Below are 19,123 nucleotides of genomic sequence, written 5' to 3' on the forward strand. Positions count from 1 at the left end.
TCAGGAAATAATGGAGCACTGTTGATTAGTTGTGAACTAGAACAAGTAAGCCACAAGAGGGCATATTTTTCTTGGTTTCATCACCCTTAAATAAATAAGGCTTGCCTCAATTAGGTACCATAGGAATCCCTCCCCCCTCCCATTTTCTTAGAAGAATACACTGTGTCTAAAGCATGTTCTAAGGGTGGCGTGGTGGTACGAGGTATTAAGAAAAGCAAATTTAAAGATTTTTTCTCTTATATGATATATAGAAAAGTTGTTTACTTTTCCTTAAAATCTTTCCTTGGGGATGGTTTGTTGCTATAAGAACATTGTTAAAAATAAGAAACAGAGTCATTTATTTGATTTTAAACTCCCCCATTCTGCAATAACTCTGTGGAGTCCTATATCAGATACAAAAAGCCTTTCCAGTCTCTAGTGCATGTTCATAGTCAAGGAGGTGCTCTCTTCTGAGGTCTCAGGACTTGGGCCAAAGGGGTTGGGCTATGTTTTTATTTTTATTTTGAAGTGCATTCCTGCTGAATTTAATTATTCACCACACCCCAACCCAGCTAAGTAAATATAACCTTAAGATTCTGGCTTGGAAAGGTTTTGAAAAATAGCTGATTTTTTTTTTCTTTTTCTTTTTTCTTTTTCAAGAAAAGGCTCTATAGCAGGGTGCTATTTTGCAGAGGGCATTGAGGCAGGAGTCAGAAGGAGCTAGGTGATCACTCCACCTTCTTGGCCTTCTTTTCCTCATGTATAACATGAGGGCCAGAAGGGCTTTGAGGTCTCTCCTAACTCTGAAAGTTTATGATTATTTATGATGTTATAAGAGTTTAAAACACAAAGACATTACAATTTCACATTCCGATTAACTAACCTAAACTATCTTCTGTCTTTATTTGATGAGAAACAGGGATCCATTTACTTCTGAGAGTTCTATGCATGTATAATTAATACTGCATTAAAGACAGAAGTCAGGAGTGTTCTTTTCCACTACTAAACATGATATAATTATCTTAATATGTAACTAGCTAGTGATCAAGTGATGAGTGAATTGTCATGATCAAATGAATCAGATGGGGGAAAAAAATCTGCAGTTTATAAGGGGAAAATATCTGATAGAAGAGTAGGAGGTGGGTAGGCTGCTTTCAACTCATGCCATCACTTGTTTCAATCAGACATAAACTAACATATATCCCAGTTTTGTCATATGAGTATAACAACATTTTTATCTGTTCGTACTGTTATGTTAATATGTGAGAAAACATTCATAAGGTAGTATTTATTATAAGGCAGAGAGGTTTTATGTCTGACCAAGGTATGATTAGTTTTATAGAAGTGAACACTAAATGGCTTGGGTTTCATCTCCATTTTCTTGTCTCTGTGCACAGAACTTTGCGATCTCTTTTATCTGTCTTTTTTTTTTTTCCTTTTAAATTCACCAAATTTCCATATGCTTTGTGAATGGAAGACTGCACAGAAAAGCACCTTCTGCAGAAAGTGTAGTCAAATCCTCTGAGATCCTGCTAGATTTAAATTCTGGACCCAGTAATTATCTTTCTCCTGTCTTCTGGGCAGAGGTAGCTATATGTGGAATTGGAAAAGCCTAGAATATAACTATTCTACTCTTTCCCATCCCTGCTACCTTCCTTTATGGCTCCCAACATAGATTGATGATTCCTGAAATTCTACAATCAGAAATTTATTCCTTGGCTTCACTCAGTATAACAATGTAATACTTTGAGAAACAGTGTATTTCATATTATCTAACATAAATCTACTACCATACAGTAAGAATGACTTACGTTCAATCTGTGAGCCCTAAATGAAGATGAGTGAGGAGTGGTATGCCACAGAGGAAGAACCTGGACCCTCAAGACAAGTTTACTCATTCAGCAATGTTTCCAAGCACCTGGAAAGTATTTTCTGTTTCCTTTTTCTTTCTTTTTTACCCCTCAGACCAGAACAGGCATAGCAGCAACAATTAGGTAGTTCTAACTGATGATACACACATCTCTTTCAGTGTAATTAAGGATTATTTACTGAATCTTGAATAGTCACCCTTGAAGATAAGCTAAACTGTATAATACACATTACATTTTAACAAAACTTAAAGTAAAATAGACCTTTCCTACTGGGTGTTATTTCAAGGATTCAGATAGTGTATTAAGCAACACTATAGGACAGATTATCAAATTGCTTTTGGTAACAGTAAATTTCAAACTCTTAAAAAGGATTATAAAACCATACTGGTGGGATCCTGTAGAGTTAGCAGAAATTTCAGAAATAATTCAGTGACTAATTATTGTTATCACATCCACTGTTTTCATTAATTCATTTAATCCCCAAATATTTGTTAAACACCCATCATATGCAAGACACTCAGAGAAGTATCATGAGGATTACAAAGCCCTGGACACAGCTGAGGCCATTCATCACAACTGAGCTGTGTGGTTGACTCTGCCTGCTGCGTGCTCAGAGTAATTAAAAGGAAAGAAAGCACAGAACCCAGTTTCCAGATGTTCTTCTCATGGTATGTTCAGGATACCCTAGTAAATACAGTCTAAATTTGAAGTCAGGGTACTTCAAACCAAATCAGTTCAATACAAATTCATAGGCACTGTTTTAGGAGCTGGGGAAACAAGAACACAAAACAGGCAATACGCCTGTATGGGATGCAGACAAATGCATAATTTATTATGATATAACATGAAAGGGACTTATTTAGTAGTGAAATCAAAGTGCTTTGGAAAAACATGAGGGAGTGATTAATCCTGCAGGGGCTTTGTGGAAAAGGCTGAGACAGTAGCAAAAGGGAGATGTCATTTGCCTTGAGTATATTAAGCTAGGATTTTAGACAGGAAGGAAAAAGGGGAAATCCAGAGTTAACCACAACTCTAATTAAATACAATATTCTGGCCAATAAACTGACAAAATTATTAGAAAATTAATAAACAGAGTAAAAATCTAAAAGTACTTATCATGAACGCACCATGTGCAAAACCCTAAGCTATGCTTTGGGAGACAAAAGAGGTATTTTGTCCTCACAATGAGATTGCAATTTGGACTGGGGGCAATGGCATAAACAAATAAAAATAATATAAAAATAGTTTTAAATGCAACAAACACATCAAGTGTGTGGTTAATTATAAAATGAGTGGTATAACACTGAATATAAAGCATTCAGAAAAAATGTGGCTATAGATTGGAATAGTCTGTAGGGCTTTAAATTGTCCTGTATCCAAAGAGGAAAATTATGGGGTTGGTTGGTTGACAGTCAAAACCAAGGTTACAGTGATGGGGCAGTATGAGACACAGGAAAGAAACTTGGTCAGAGTTAGGAAACTTGAGTCTCTCCTGAGCTGGCTCTGCCACCAGCCATCTGTAACTTAAAATGACTCATTTAGCTTTGGTGGCCCTCAGCTCTCTGCTGCAGAGGGAAGGCTGAATGAAGAGTCTCCTCTCCCAGACCAGTTCTTCCATTGTTGCCACTGTCTGCTCGCTGCCCCCAAATCGAAACCCCCCTGGTCGTTTGCCAAGGGAACTCTGGGACCTTACGAGCTGTGCTCTTAAGTCAACCTGACAAATGCAGGACCCCATGGCTGCTTTTTTCTATGGCTCCACCCCAAGTTAGTTTTATGTTTGGGACTAATAAGTGCAAGGTGTGTGACCACAGACCTAGAGTTCCAATCATACAAGGATTTACCATGTAGCCAATAAGGCCCCAGTTCAGGACTCATCCCTTGCAGAAGCCCTTTCCATGTCCCTGTGGTCAGCCAGACAATGAATTCATATGTCGTATGTTTTTCTAAAATCTGTAGAATTAAGCTATTTCTGTATTAGTTTTTTCAAGAGGATCCCACCTCCAAATAGTGTGAGTTCCAGGCTCCACAAAATGTGGATCCACCCTGGTCCCCATACACTTCCAAGTTTTCTATTGCGTGACCAAGGTGTGTACAAATCTACAAGGAAATCTAACACAGGAATAAGTGACGTAACCCTGCTGGCCTGGTATGAGGTAGAGAGGAAAAAAGACTTACATTTTGTGTGTGTGTGCGTGTGTTTGTTTTCTGTTGCCCTCCTGCTTGGTCCTTCCTCGGTGCCAGCTCCATAGTGGAGGGCTGATCTCTGTCGCTCATCCTCAACACCTGCTCTTTCGAGGCCAGTAACAGTGGATCGGGGTTTTACATACTGGAACACAGCTCCTCTTTTTGAGGCTTAGAGTTTTTGAGACAGTGTTTGTCCTGTTTTTTCGGCAGGGAGTCCTTGGAGACGTTATGGTATAGAATAAACAGGCCCCAAAGCCACCCGGGCGCGGGCTCAAACGTCAGAAATTCCTTTACATACAGAGTGCCCTGTCCGGAAAAACATCCCCCAGCGCGGCCGGAGCTACATTTAATCCACGCTGCTGACAGCCCGCGCGCCGACTGGGATGGACTTTTGCACGCTGGGGAGGACTGGCGTGCGCACAGGGGAGGGGGGCCGAGGGCTGGGGGAGGAGATCGGAAGGGGAGAGGTAATCCCCGGCGTTCTGAGCATCCCCTTTTTAGAAAGACTGAGTCTCTCCCGGGACAGCTGCTGCGGTCACACCACAAACTTAAAAGCCGCCCTCCCGCTCCGAGCGTGCCTTTCCTCGCCACCCTCGCCTCCCCACAGCTCCAGCTGGTGCCTGGCTCCGCGCCGCTCCCGGCAGGACGCTCGGGGGGGCAGCAGCGCCCCCTGCCTCCCGGCCTGGCCTCTGCGGCCGCAGCCTCCACGCTCCGTCAGGGCCGCCGGCGGCTCCGCGGCTCAGCCAGGGCTGCCGCTCAGAGGAGGTCGCGCCGGTGTCCCGGGTCGCCGCCTCACACGCCCACCGCCTGCATCCCCTTCCTCTCTCCCGGAAAAGACAGCGGGCACAGAGAGAGGGCGAGAAGAGTTCGCGGCAGGTAAGGCTGGTTTCGGGTCACCTGCTGCTCCGGTGGGAGGACCGCGGTGGCCAGTAGGGGTGACTGGATTTTGGGGGTGGTCGTGGGTCCGAAGTGAGAATGCCGAGCGGCCGGGAGATAAGGCAACGTTCTGGGGCGGAAAGAGCGCTCCGGAGCTGACGGGAGTGGGCACGCGGGGGGGCCAGACGGGGAACTGGGCGCCGAGGCGCTGACGGTCCGGGCGCGCGGCGCGGGGACAGCGTGGAGGCGGGCGCAGTCTCCGCTCGCCGCCGCCGCTTCCTCAGCCCGAGCTTTCCGCGCCGCGTAAAGTTTTCCTCCCGAGACGCGCCCGGGAACTTCGCTCTCTCTCTCGCCCCCTCCAGGGCCCCGGCGGCCGCGAGCGCGTCTGAACGTGCCCCGTGGCTCCTCTGGCTGCAGGTTCATTCGCAGACGCGTCGGTGAGGACAGTCTGGCGAGGATTTGACCAAGGGCGTCTGCGCCCTCACTCGCTCCTTTTCCCGACGGGCTGGGGGGAGGGGACGGGGATACCGTGGCGGCTATTTGTGTTGTGGTGCTTTTGGGGAGGGATGGGCAACGCCTTTTTCCCTGTGAGGGAACCGCGACGCTCCGTCTGACGGGAGCGTGCATCCTCCCAGACTCTGAGGGCAAAGTTGGAAGCAGACACCAGCCTCAGAGCTGGCTGACTGGGAAAGGCGGCTCCTGCAAAACGTACTCTTGTGGGGGCCGGGCATCCCTCCGTACCCTCGGCTTGGCTCGCTCCGAAAAGGCCCGGATTTGACTCCTGCTGGGAATTTAACCGGGTGGATTTAACCCCGCCGGTGTTTCCCCCCTGCTCCCTCATCACGCGCCTGGAGTTGACGCGTTAATGGGCCGCCCTGGCAGCGCCCGGGCCGTTTTCGGCACCGGCTCATTTTCCTTCCCTCACGACTTGAGTTCAACCTCGTGGACTGAGTTGCTTTGCTTCCGTCCCAGCGCGCGGGGGGTACTTGACAGGAGGAGGAGGCGCCGCACTCCCGCCACCAGGCTGGACTCGAGGGGACTGGACGGGAGCTGCGCAGCCAGCGCCTGGGGCCGCTGAGGTCCCCAATTCCGAGTTACGGAGATTGGAGTTAAATAGGCGAACTTTTCGCCGTTTAGCCCCGAGCGAAGCCGTAATGAAAGGCAAATGTCTCTACGAGAGCTCTTCTTTCCCCACCAAAGCCCCTCCCATCCTCCCTTAGCTTGTCAGTGGTGTCTGCAAGAGAAAAAGAGGGGGCGGGAACGGAAAGTCTCAAATTTAGCCGAAAAGGTTCTCCTCCCCTGCGGGGGCGCGGGGTGGGGCGTGCTCACTAAAGGATGGAAAGGGTTGAGGGGGAGGTAAAGGAGACGGGACGAGACCCCTCCTGGGTCTGGTGACCCCTCCTGGGTCTGGTGCTGCTGTTGTGTAACCATGGCAACCGCCAGGGCACGAGCGGTCAGAGCCTTCCGGGTTCTGCACGTGGAAAGAAAAATGTGAAGGGTGGGGAAGGGAGAGAATCACATGTCATCACTCCAGTATTGCCGTCGCTTCTCGCTCTGTTCTGAGGCCAGAGAGCCAAGAGGATGAGCAGGAAGGGTCTGGGTTGGATGTGAGCAGCCCCAGACAGGAGTTGCTTTAACTCTGTCCCGCCTCGGAGTCACTGAGGCTCAGCCGAGTAGCTAAAGCTGGCCAGAGGGACATCGTTGGTAGGCTACAAAGTGATGGTTCAGGTCAGGAAGATGGGAAAAGGCCTTGGCCTTTGAAAGAGAAAAGGCCAGGAAATACAGGAAGGTGATGTGGGAAGAGATATGAATAACGTCAAGAGGAAGCTGAGAGACAGTAAAATGGTACTGATTTGGACTGCCAACATTTCAAATGGAATTTGCCCATTATGAAATGAAAAATTGGTGGAAAAGGGAAGGGACATTTATCAAGTACTTCTTGCATCCTAGGTACTTTGTACATTATCACGATTAATATTCTCAGCAACACGATATGAAGTTTCATTATTTTGTTTGTTTGTTTTTTAGATTAAAAAAAAAAGCAGAGACACACAGAGAGTTAGAACTGTGTGCTGTCCTATTTTGGCTTTTGCAATTTTAAGAAAAATCATAGTTCTTAAAAGTGGTATCGGTGATTACGGGAGTAGACAAAGCAATTATTCTCATTTTCGAGGTGAGAATAATGAGATGTAAAGGTGTGTTAGCTGATGCGTTCAAATATAAGCTAGTAAGGGGCAGAGCTGAGACTGGAACTGTTTTACCTGGATTCAGGTCACCTTTTAAGGGCTTCAGGCAGCTTTCCATGACCCCACTTAAAGGGAGGACCTTTCTAAGATCAGTTGATGCATTATCTGTATATTATAATTTACAGGGTAAGAACCCCGAGAATTTAAATGGGAGCCAGGGTTGAGGATGGGTATGGGTCACATGAAGTCTGTAGGTCAAGGATCTTATGTACATGATATTAGTAATCTATATTTATAAAGGTCTTCTTGTACCTATAGGAATTATTAGTGGCTTTAATAATGTTTATAAAGGAAAAATGAAAACAAAAGAAACATTTTTCAAATAGTAACTCCATGGCTGCGTTGAGAAAATTTCCTGAGATTAACGAAGTTTTCCTTAGTCTACTTACTGCCTTCATGACCTGAATAACTACAAAGTTACTTCATATTTTGGCACCACTATTTCACCTTTGTAAGAGTTTGTGGCCCATTCACTTGGGAGGAGTAATAATTTGACTCCTGTTACCCCTCCTGCTGACTCTCTGAGAGGGGAGGTCAAGGAAAAAATGTCTGGCAGTGCAAAGTGTTTTGGAATTATTAGGAAACTATAACCAACACTAGCAGAAACTAAGGGTAAAAGGTAAAGAAATAATTATGTATCTTTTGCCTTTTTGCAGAATTTGCCTTTATAGTTACATCTTAGTTAATGAATTTGCTTTATAATTTTGCATGGGAAGAATGCACAAAGTTAAACTGTATTTTTAATCTCTTTTGTGTGTGTGTGTATGTGTGTGGGGAAGGGCTGGTAAGGGTGGGAGTGTGAATTATTTTTGGTGTCAGGGAAGGTCAGGAATATAAACAATTACAAAGGCAGAGGAAGCACATGTACTGTTTCCAGTGACAGGGTAACAGATCAAATATAGGTTTGAACTTGAGTCACCAAGCTGAATTACTCTCACATCTTTTCTTTTCCAAAGCTAGGAAATATGTTGTTTGGGGTTGGAGTTAAATTAAGACAGGATGTTTTGTGGTGCTCAGTTCTTATTCCTCATACTGTGTTCTCGTTCCATTGGATGGGTATTTGTTAACTATCAAAAGGTTTATCACAGACCTGAAAGTGTCTCTGAAGGTGTCCTCTGGAATTGGTAGGTATCTCTGTGGCCCAGTGTTTGTTTTCTGCTTAGACAGAGTACTGGGTGAAGTCATCCCCATTTTTATCAGGTATTAAGAATATCAACTTCTCAGTCTCAAGGGGAAAACATTCCAGTTGGTGCTGATTTAATGAATATTAGTATGTCTTCAGATTGTTTGTTATAGCTTCATTATTTTAGAAAAAAACGTGACTGAACTTTACTGTTCTGTCTGGGAGATGTAATGCTTTGATGACAAATGTTCTTTGGGGAACATTCTTATCAATTAATAAATGATTTATTTAATAAACATGAGTAACCATAGCTCTGTTTGAAAAGTTATTCTTTCTGTATATACCTGGAGCTATATAGATAACCTAGGTAAAGTAGTAAATATTTCGACTCAATAACATAGTCCTTAAAGGAAAAAGAAACATTCGCATTTGTGAAATAAGTAGTAATAACAACAATAACAATGACTGACCATGGGCAACACTTGTTAATCACATAACTTGCTACCTCAAAACTTAGTTAAAAAATACTTTCTTACTCTAGGAAATCTTGGCCAAAATTCCTTTCTATTTTTATATCTTCATCCTGCCTTTCAAGTTCTAAGTTTTCAGTCATTTGCTTTCTTATGTTGTTGTTTATGATTCCTAACCGGATCGTAAGAGCCTTGAAGGAAGGACTTGTCTTCTCTAACTTTTTGCACCTTCAGGTTAGTGCAATGCTAAACATATTTAGACACCTAACAAATATTGAGGTATAATTACTTACCAAGCAGTTAAGAGAGTGATTTTTTTTTTTTTTCTTTGCGGTACGCAGGCCTCTCACTGTTGTGGCCTCTCCCGTTGCGGAGCACAGGCTCCGGACGCGCAGGCTCAGCGGCCATGGCTCACGGGCCCAGCTGCTCCGCGGCATGTGGGATATTCCCGGACCGGGGCACGAACCCGCGTCCCCTGCATCGGCAGGCGGACTCTCAACCACTGCGCCACCAGGGAAGCCCAAGAGAGTGATTTTGAATCTCTTTGTTGCCTATCAAAGATCAGCTTAAAGACCTTTGGTTTTATACTTTACATTCTCTGAGATTTTAGAAAGGAGAGTTTTTTCTTTTATATGAGTTTTACCCTTTCATAGAAAAAAATGTTGAGAAGCTGTTTTATCATGATGCATAACATAGAGCAATATAATGATCATGTGAAATAGGGTTTATAAGAATACATAGTAAAAAGAGGCATATTACAAAAAGTTACATTTTATTTTTGAATTTCTTGTATTTTTTACAAGGATCTAAATTAAGAAATGAGAATCTGCATCATCTGTGTCTGCATTATTTCACCTTAACTTTAAGTACCTAAATAATAATTAGAAAGAAGCATAAAGCTAAATTAAATTCACTGCAAACAAGAAATACACTGAGAAGAAACTTGAAATTATTTTGAAATTTAAGTAATAATAATGAGGTGTACTTAAATTATTAGACATTCACAAATATAAATTATTAAAGACAGATAGTTAAGTGCTTGAAAAAGTTGCAATATGTAATAAGATATACTGTTTAGATTTTAAATGATTTTGGTGACTTTTAATCTATCATCATTAATATTTGATCATTTATTCCCACGTTAATGATGATATTTAATAATTTCTAATAGTCATGAACCAGGATATCTTTAACTAGCCTGCTAATCTTTTGCTGGTAAATTTTGACAGTTTGCTCATTCTTTTGCCATACTCAATAAGCCACAAATATTACCCTCCCATAAAAATGTATAAAATAAATAGAATTAAGTTACCAAGTGTTCACAGAAGAGTTTGTGTCTCTCTGAATCTGGTATCCTTTTAAACATATGGTGTCTTCTGCTTCAGAGATTAGAAATGACATACTTTATGTCCCTTGTTTCTTCTATAGGGCATTTAACAATATAACTTCAACATTTTATGTTTTTAAGTATGTTCTACTAGAAAATCACAGGAAAAATGGGAACATTCGCTGTATTTTTCTAATTAAATAGAATCAAGCATTATTAAATGGGACTATAACTACAAAGAACAAACTTGAATAAAAAAAGCAAACAGTCTAGATTATTGAGCATCTTAAAAGAAATACAGTATTATTACTTTCATGGAAAATAAATAAAATTGTATAGATATATAGATGTCACATTATTAATCTACCATCAGATAAATGTCCAATTTATTTTTCCTATACTAATTATGCATTTTACTTGGTCTTTTGTATATCTTAAACTGCTTTTAAGGATTATATTGTTATATTTGGTCCTGAAATGAGCCTATATAGCTGGTACCTACTGAGTTAAATATAGAGAGTTTCAAGCACATTATATTAGCAGAAATTAGACTAATAAAATTGCTCAGTAGAGATGTTGTCTGGATTTATGTTAGTGAAGAGACAGAGAAGTAGTATAGTTTATGCATTTAATATCAGCATGTATGAACTGCTTAAAAACAATGTTCACAGAAAAGTACCCTCTTAAGTTGCTTACATAGTCCCATAGAAGCCTTTTTAAAAACATGTTATATTGACCGCTGAAGCCATGCCTCATGATGTCATCTCAAGTTATGTCTAACTAATCTGTTGGCTTTTTTTTTTTTTTTGATGGAATGTATAAAATCAGTGTTAGGCTTTTACTCCTCCTTTTTTTGTTTTTTATCCTTCTCATAAAGAGCAGTCCATACATAAGACATTCAGGCATTTCTTGTGTTTTGGTATTTGCTGTTGTTGCTTTCAGATAAATCTTTGTTTTTTACATCTGAAATGGTTGTTCTACGAAAGAAAGAAGTGTTTTCTAAGGTAAAAAATGAACACCATTTTTACTTGGAGGAACGCTTTCAATTTTGAAATATAACACTTCATTTCAATGATAACTATTTGGAACTCTCAGAATTCTCAGTTTACTTGTAATACTAAATACGAGGTCAGTAGAAGTTGATATCATTGGGTAGGCCAAAAGGTTTGTTCCTTTTTTTCCATAAGATGACTCTGGTAGCACTTAGTTGTCTTTAACTTCATTCAAAACAATTTTGTTAGATTGTATGTGACAGCTGTGATATCAGCGTGCATTTAGAAAAAGACTTATCAAAATTGGTGAATTTTGCATAGCCATTTTAATATTGAAGACGGAAGAAGAAAAGCAACATTTTTGGCATATTATTCTTTACCATTTCAAGAAAGGTAAAAATGCAACTGAAACGCACAAAAAGATTTGTGCAGTGTATGGAGAAGGAGCTGTGACTGATCGTGTCAAAAGTGGTTTGCGAAGTTGCGTGCTGGAGATTTCTCGCTGGACAATGCTCCATGGTCGGGTGGCCCAGTTGAAGTTAATAGTGATCAAATCGAAACAATAATTGAGAACAATCAACGTTATACCATGCTGGAGATAGCCAACATGCTCAAAATATCCAAATCAAGCATTGAAAATCATTTGCACCAGCTTGGTTATGTGAATCTTTTTGATGTCTGGGTTCCACATAAGTTGAGCGAAAAAAACCTTCTTGACCATATTTTTGCATGCGATTCTCTACTGAAACGTAATGAAAACATTCTGTTTTAAAAACAAATTGTGACGGGTGATGGAAAGGAGATACTGTACAACAATGTGGAATGGAAGAGATCATGGGACAAGCGAAATGAACCACCACCAACTACACCAAAGGCTGGTCTTCATCCAAAGAAGGCAATGTTGTGTTTATGGTGGGATTGGAAGGGAGTCCTCTATTGTGAGCTCCTTCTGGAAAACCAAATGATTAATTCCAAGTACTGCTCCCAATTAGACCAACTGAAAGCGGCACTCGACGAGAAGCATCCAGAATTAGTCAACAGAAAATGCATAATCTTGCATCAGGAGAATGCAAGACCGCATGTTTCTTTATGATCAGACAAAAACTGTTACAGCTTGGCTGGGAAGTTCTGACTTGTCGGCCATATTCACCAGACATTGCACCTTCAGATTTCCATTTATTTAGGTCTTTACAAAATTTTCTTAATGGAAAAAATTTCAATTCCCTGGAAGACTGTAAAAGAGACCTGAAACAGTTCTTTGCTCAAAAAGATAAAAAGTTTTGGGAAGATGGAATTATGAAGTTGCCTGGAAAATGGCAGAAGGTAGTGGAACAAAAGGGTGAATACGTTGTTCAATAAAGTTCTTGGTGAAAATGAAAAATGTGTCTTTTATTTTTACTTAAAAAACCGAAGGCACTTTTTGGCCCACCGAATAATTTGCATTTTCTTGTTGAAATGGGGTGTACATTCTTTTAGAGCTTTTATTTTTATAGTAATGATTTTCATTACAGATAAAATTCATGATCATTGCTGAACGACTAGTAAACACAGATAAGCATAGAGTAAGGGCTAGTAAGAATTTATCCATGAATGTACTACACACAAATATATATATTAATTCTTAGCTTAAACATGAAATTTATTTTAAAAATAAATTTTGTATGTGACAGCTAGTGCCTAGATCTCATTTTCTAACATTATTTTCCAGTGAAAGGAACCAGGGATCCTCAGAGAAATAGCTGATTCTAGGACTGGGGCAGGAAATGTATGTGAGCCTGGATCATCTTGTGCCAAAAAATAAGTGTTCCAGACACCCACATACACTCACCACACCACATATGCACAATGACAGAGGTATGTCAAAGGGTCATAGGAGCCAATTAAAAAAGCTCCCAATGGCCAAAGCTGGAATAATATGAGCAAAAAAAAAAAAAAAAAGTATTATTGATTATAACCCAAGGTATAAAATAAATATCCACGAGACCATGCTGCTATAAGTAAATGATGAATAAATTAATAAATGAAGGAGAAGAGACAAATCTCCCATCCAGTAGAATTTCAAAACAATTTATGTAGATACTCTGCCCTCAAGGAAGGGGAACATAAAACTCCTTACTTCTGAAATGAGTTGAGCATGGTCACTTCCTCTAAAGAGTACTCAGGATGGTAAGGAGGGAGAGAATACTTTACAGTGAATAAACCTAGCAGAGACTGTCTCAGCCAGGTGATCATGGTCAACCTCAGTAGTCCTAAAGCATGTTGATAATATGTGCCCTTGATATGAGGGATGAAAAGAACACTGTCCCTCTCAATCTCTCTCCCAAAAACCTATAACCCCCATAAAACCATGTGAAAAACATCAGACAGATTCCAGTAGAGGGACAGTCTACAATATTCTTGACCAGTGCTCCTCAAACCTATCAAGATCATCAAAACCAAAGTGAGCCTGAGAAACTATTGGAAGCAAGAAGAAGCCAGAGAGACACGAACTAAATGTAATGTGGTGTCCTGGATGGGATCCGTGAAAAGAAAAAGGACATTAGATAAACACTAGTGAAATCAGAATAAATTATGGAGTTTAGTTAATAATAAAAAGTCAATATTGGTTTATTCATTGTAACAAATGTCCATACTAATGTAAGATGTAAAAATAATAGGGGAAACTAGATGTGGGTTCTCGGGGAACTCTCTGTACTATCTTCTCAATGTTTTTGTAAATCTAAAACTGTTCTGAAAAATAAAGTCTATTTTTAAAACTTGTATTTGAAAGCATATAGATTAACCATGGTGAGAAACTGTATAAAAGGTGAACCATTCTCTGGTCAGAAAGGTTAATGCCATTCAATTTATTCTCCTAGTTCAAGGTGCAACTATTTTACCTTTTTTTTTTCTGTTGATACTAAATATAGTAGTTCTCATTATAATAAACATGTATGTTGAATTAGTTCTCATAATTACTTATTTTTCAAAATAAAATGTATTACTTGGATTAATAAAAATTTTCAGATCACCATTGTGGGAGGTTCTCATGCAAAGAAAGCTATGTATCAGTCATGTCTTATAAATCAATCTTAAATATTAAAAGAGAAGGCACACTTTTTTTCTACTTCAGTTTTTGCTATTTTATTGATATTGACAAGATCCATCCTCTGTGCCAGATGTCTTCAGTTCTACATGATGATTGTGCTTTCAAAATTCTTGCCAAAATGGCTCAATGACTATGTATTCTTGTTTCTCCTCTTTGAATCCCAAGGACATCTACTACATTAAGTATGTTAAAGATTATTTCCTATCAAATGTTATATGTATAATACACTTACCATTGCTATTTTGAAAATTAAAAATATACCTAGGAGGCTTCTACATCCCCTCAAATTCCTAGAAGCTGAGACTTAGATGTGTTCTAGAAATGTAGATATGGGCTGCCATTTTCCTTTCTACGTGTGTGTGTGTTTGTGTGTGTGTCTGTGTGTGTGTTTTCAATGCTTTCCCTCACTTTATGTATATACTTTCTATATATAAAAATCACATATTATTCCTTCTATTCCCTGTGTTACAAATCGTTGCATATTTTTTTTAAATCTGAGTTTTATTCTCTTTTAGTAGTAAGCTGTCTTGCTTACTGTTGGACCAAAAGTCCTGTCATTTCACCTTTCTTATTGAAGCTTTTATACATGCTGATGTCATTTTTTTACTGTTATCTCATATTTATAATTATTTAACAATTTCCTGACTCTGTGCTTTACACTTAACTGCTTTTTGTTGAATTTGTGCTCTACCGTGGCAGTTGTTGAAAAGTTTAAACTTGCTTTCCCCCCCCCCACCGTTTTTAGTTTGTGAATCATAGCACACAAAAAACACATTTCAACAACTTGTTCGGGAAAAGCCATGGAATTCAATCCCAGAATATGTGACTAAAGGGCCTCTTTTTTGGTGATACCCCATTGAACTTCCTGAAATAATAATAATAATAATAAGTATCTGAAAAAGACTCAGATCAATACAACTAATATGCTCTGGGATATCATTGGAATCTTAGATACAAGGTTTTCATTTTTGTTACACAGGAGAATTGAGTACAATTTTGAAAAGAGAGATCCTGCCTGTGATAATTTAACTCAATCAAAAAAAGGAACGAAGAAATATAAAATTCTGACCAAAACCTTTAGAAATGCACATACCTAATTTGTATCGTAGAGATATGTGTGATCTACATTTTTGCATGGACTACCATTGTCTCCTTTTTTATTTCATATCAACATATTTTCAAGTAATTGGTGACTTATGAATACATAATTATAACGAGTATTATTTTTAAAAAATCGTTTCAAATGAAAATAATCATCTCAAATCTCATCAATTTTGAGGTTTGACTCTCCTTATCAGAAGACAAGTTTTTTAAATAGTGAAATTGTATACCTATTAACTTTACCCTTGACATATGTTCTGATTCAAAATTCATTCTTTTGGCCACATAGCTTCTGTCTTGTAGCTTTAGATATTTCCTTATCATAATCAAATTAGGGTGTTGTAAGTTGCTTTCCGAGCAGGTTGGTAGAAGGTTAAAGTAGCCAGACTATTCTGTCTGCAAAAGTATTTTCATGATGAAACAGTGTAAGATGAGTTACGTATAATTTTAAAATGGAAAATTGATATAAATCAATAAATTATTGTATCAACTTATGAAGACTTTTATCACCAGTAAAGTAGCTGTTCAAAAGCATTTGTACTGGATATACAGATGAGAGAATAACATTTTCCTTTCTTTGGCTTGATTCATATTTCACAGAGCCCTGGGGATTGTTGTGTGAGACTACACTGTGATAAGGTTTGGCAGAGACTGTTCATTGTTCAGGTTTTAAAAAGGGCAAGCTGGGCTTCCCTGGTGGCACAGTGGTTAAGAATCCACCTGCCAATGCAGGGGCCACGGGTTCAAGCCCTGGTCCGGGAAGATCCCACATGCCGTGGAGCAACTGAGTCCGCAAGCCACAACTACTGAAGCCCGTGCACCTAGAGCTGGTGCTCTGCAACAAAGAGAAACTACCTCAGTGAGAAGCCCGCACACAGCAACGAAGACCCAATGCAGCCCAAAATAAATAAAATAAATAAATTTAAAAAGGGCAAGTTTTTGGCAGAAATAACTTACATAGAAGAGGAATGCTATGTTTACCCATGTGCACTCAATAAAACCCTTCAAAGAGCTTGGGCTGAGATAGTAGGATTCCTCACTTGACCCTACCCTCAGTCTCTGGGTGTTGATTGTTTGGAGCCCTTCTTTTGTTGTGTCATTATCACATAGGCCTTTTCATATTCCAGAAAATGGTACTTTTGATCCATATATCAAAAGTTATTAGAGTACAGTGAATAGTCATTCATATCCTGTGCACTTTCACTTGAGACTTAGTAAGAATAAGAATTGCATTCAGATCTGCTTTCCCCTAGTATTTATCGAACACATAACCATCATCTTCATGATAGCCACCAATCATTCTTTTATATATTTGTAACCCTTGGTTAGTTCTGTTAATCAGAAATGACAATTTAGACTTTCCCGTTTTTCCTTTATTGTGTACAAGTGGTGTTAAAAAGTGTGCTTTAAGTGGATAATGTATTAGGATGAGCCAAAACTAAGTCTCGTAAATTCCCCAAATTAATAAACAGGACAAACTAGCATCAACCACATGGGCCTACCATTTCTGTACTCTTTCCTCGCGGGGCTTTGCAGTGATTTCTCCTTTCACTTGGACAATTTTGTCTTTTACTGCCATCACTTCTCCTGGCCCCCAACCAATGCCCACTCCCCTAGCCACCCTCACTTATGTCCACTAAATCTTGCTTGGAAAAGTGTTTTTCACTCAAATTCTGCCCTCCTCTTTGTAAGATCTTTTTCAGTTTCAATAACTATTACTCTCTCTCTCTTAGTTGGACTAAGTTTCTCAAGAATAAGGATCAAATGGTTGCTACCTTGACAGCTTTCTTCATACTTCCATGCATATCACCTAATCTTGTATATAATAAGTACACCATCTATAATACATGAATATAAATTAATCTATTCAGTATCCCTTACCTGTTTTTTCCTCTTGTAACTACTTTAGATGTGTAATTCATCATAAAGGTTATGTCGCACGTGCATTCCTTTTTTGTAAAGGTTATTTCACACATATTCATCTTATTCTTGATGCCTTCCTATCTTGAATTCCCTTTTCATCTTTTCTTTAGTTCACGAAGTATTTGTTGAGTGCCTGCCATGTACTGGGCACTGTAAGAGTCACTGACAAAATACAGTTGAGAAACCTTGGCTGCAATCATGAAGTAGATGATTGTAAAGGAGCTCATTAGCATCCTGGGTCAAATCAAATCTCTTTAAAACCAAAAACAAAGGGTCCTATTCATAGTCTTGGCCTTTTCTCTCTGCAGCCTTTTTCATTATGTCACCTTCTTCCCTAACCTCTACTTTTATCTATGTGGAGATTATGCTTAGAGTATTGTCGCCATCCCTGACTTCTCTCTGGGATCCCAGGTATGTCACCACACCACTACAACACCTGTGGGCTAGTGTTCATTGCTCAACACTGTATACTTATAAAGGAGGTCACTCTGGTAACTGAAAGAATCTTTGATTACTGTAACTTTAAACTGAGGCTTTCAAGTGCGGGGGGAAATGTGGTGCAATGGTTAGGACTATGACATACACACCCTACTATATATAAAATACATGACTAATAAGGACCTACTGTATAGCACAGGAACTCTACTCAATACTCTGTAATGACCTATATAGGAAAAGAATATAAAAAAGAGTGGATATATGTATATGTGTAACTGATTCACTCTGCTGTACACCTGAAACTAACAACATTGTAAATCAAGTATACTCCAATCAAAATTAATGAAAAAAAAAAGACTATGCCCTATGAAAGCAGACAGCTTGGATTCAGATCCTAGCTCTGTCACCGCTGAGCTGTGTGGTTTAGACAAGTTACTTGACGTTTCTATATCTGTCTCCTGTCTTTTAACTGGGGGTTCATGAAGGCACTAACCTCATAGGGTTATTGTGAGAAATAAATAGGTTAATATAGGTTAACAATCAAAATCTGTGTGACGCATTACAGTGTCTGTGTGTTATCTTTCTGTTATCCTTACACAGATGATGCAAATTACACATAGGTCAGATTCTCACACCACCTACCCACTGTTCTACTGCCTTCTTCTTTATCTGCTGAGTTACATTCACCTCATTCAAAAAAAGTCCTTTATTCCTGTCTTACCCCTAGGCTCTTCATGACATTTTTTTTTCTTAAATTCCATATATATGTGTTAGCATACGGTATTTGTCTCTCTCTTTCTGACTTACTTCACTCTGTATGAAAGACTCTAGGTCTGTCCACCTCACGATATGGGGAGGGGGAAGGGTAAGCTGTGACAAAGCGAGAGAGAGGCATGGACCTATATACACTACCAAACGCAAGGTAGATAGTGGGAAGCAGCCGCATAGCACAGGGAGATCAGCTCGGTGCTTTGTGACCGCCTGGAGGGGTGGGATAGGGAGGGTGGGAGGGAGGGAGACGCAAGAGGGAAGAGATACGGTAACGTATGTATATATATAACATTCATTTTGTTGTAAAGCAGAAACTAACACACCATTGTAAAGCAATTATACTCCAATAAAGATGTTAAAAAAAAAAAAAGTCCTTTGGTGACCTTCAGGTATATTCCTGGGTAAGAGAATGACACATTAGGATTGGCTATTACCACCTTTTAAAGAGACATCATTTGGGGGCACAGTGCAACAGACCATGCTATAGGGATGTGAGGGAGAATCCAGGGCAAAGGAACCCTTCAATACCAGCTGTCTCAGAAGCAGCAGCTACTTATAGAGGCTAAACAGCAAGTAATAAAATCCTTTGAGGCCCCATCTAAATTTCCAGGTTTATTTTGTAGCATCCCACCGTTCCTTAGCTATCTACTACTGGATTTATAACACTGCATATTTCCTTAATGAAGTGCTCTGTCCCCAAATAAACAATACAGATATGTTCAACAACTTGCACA

General features: G+C 39.8%; 1 protein-coding gene across 3 annotated transcripts in view; it reads left to right on the forward strand.

Moving 5' to 3' along the window:
* Positions 1-4,561: 4,561 nt before the first annotated feature.
* Positions 4,562-19,123, forward strand: part of SEMA3D (semaphorin 3D) — a 208,216-nt gene continuing 193,654 nt past the window's right edge. For all 3 annotated transcript variants that reach the window (XM_030856996.2, XM_030856997.2, XM_060304732.1), the window contains exon 1: positions 4,562-4,910. The gene's annotated coding sequence lies outside the window, so the exon portion shown is untranslated. The remainder of the gene's footprint in view (positions 4,911-19,123) is intronic.

This window comes from Globicephala melas, chromosome 9 (assembly GCF_963455315.2).
Source record: "Globicephala melas chromosome 9, mGloMel1.2, whole genome shotgun sequence".
Classification (NCBI taxonomy): domain Eukaryota; kingdom Metazoa; phylum Chordata; class Mammalia; order Artiodactyla; family Delphinidae; genus Globicephala; species Globicephala melas.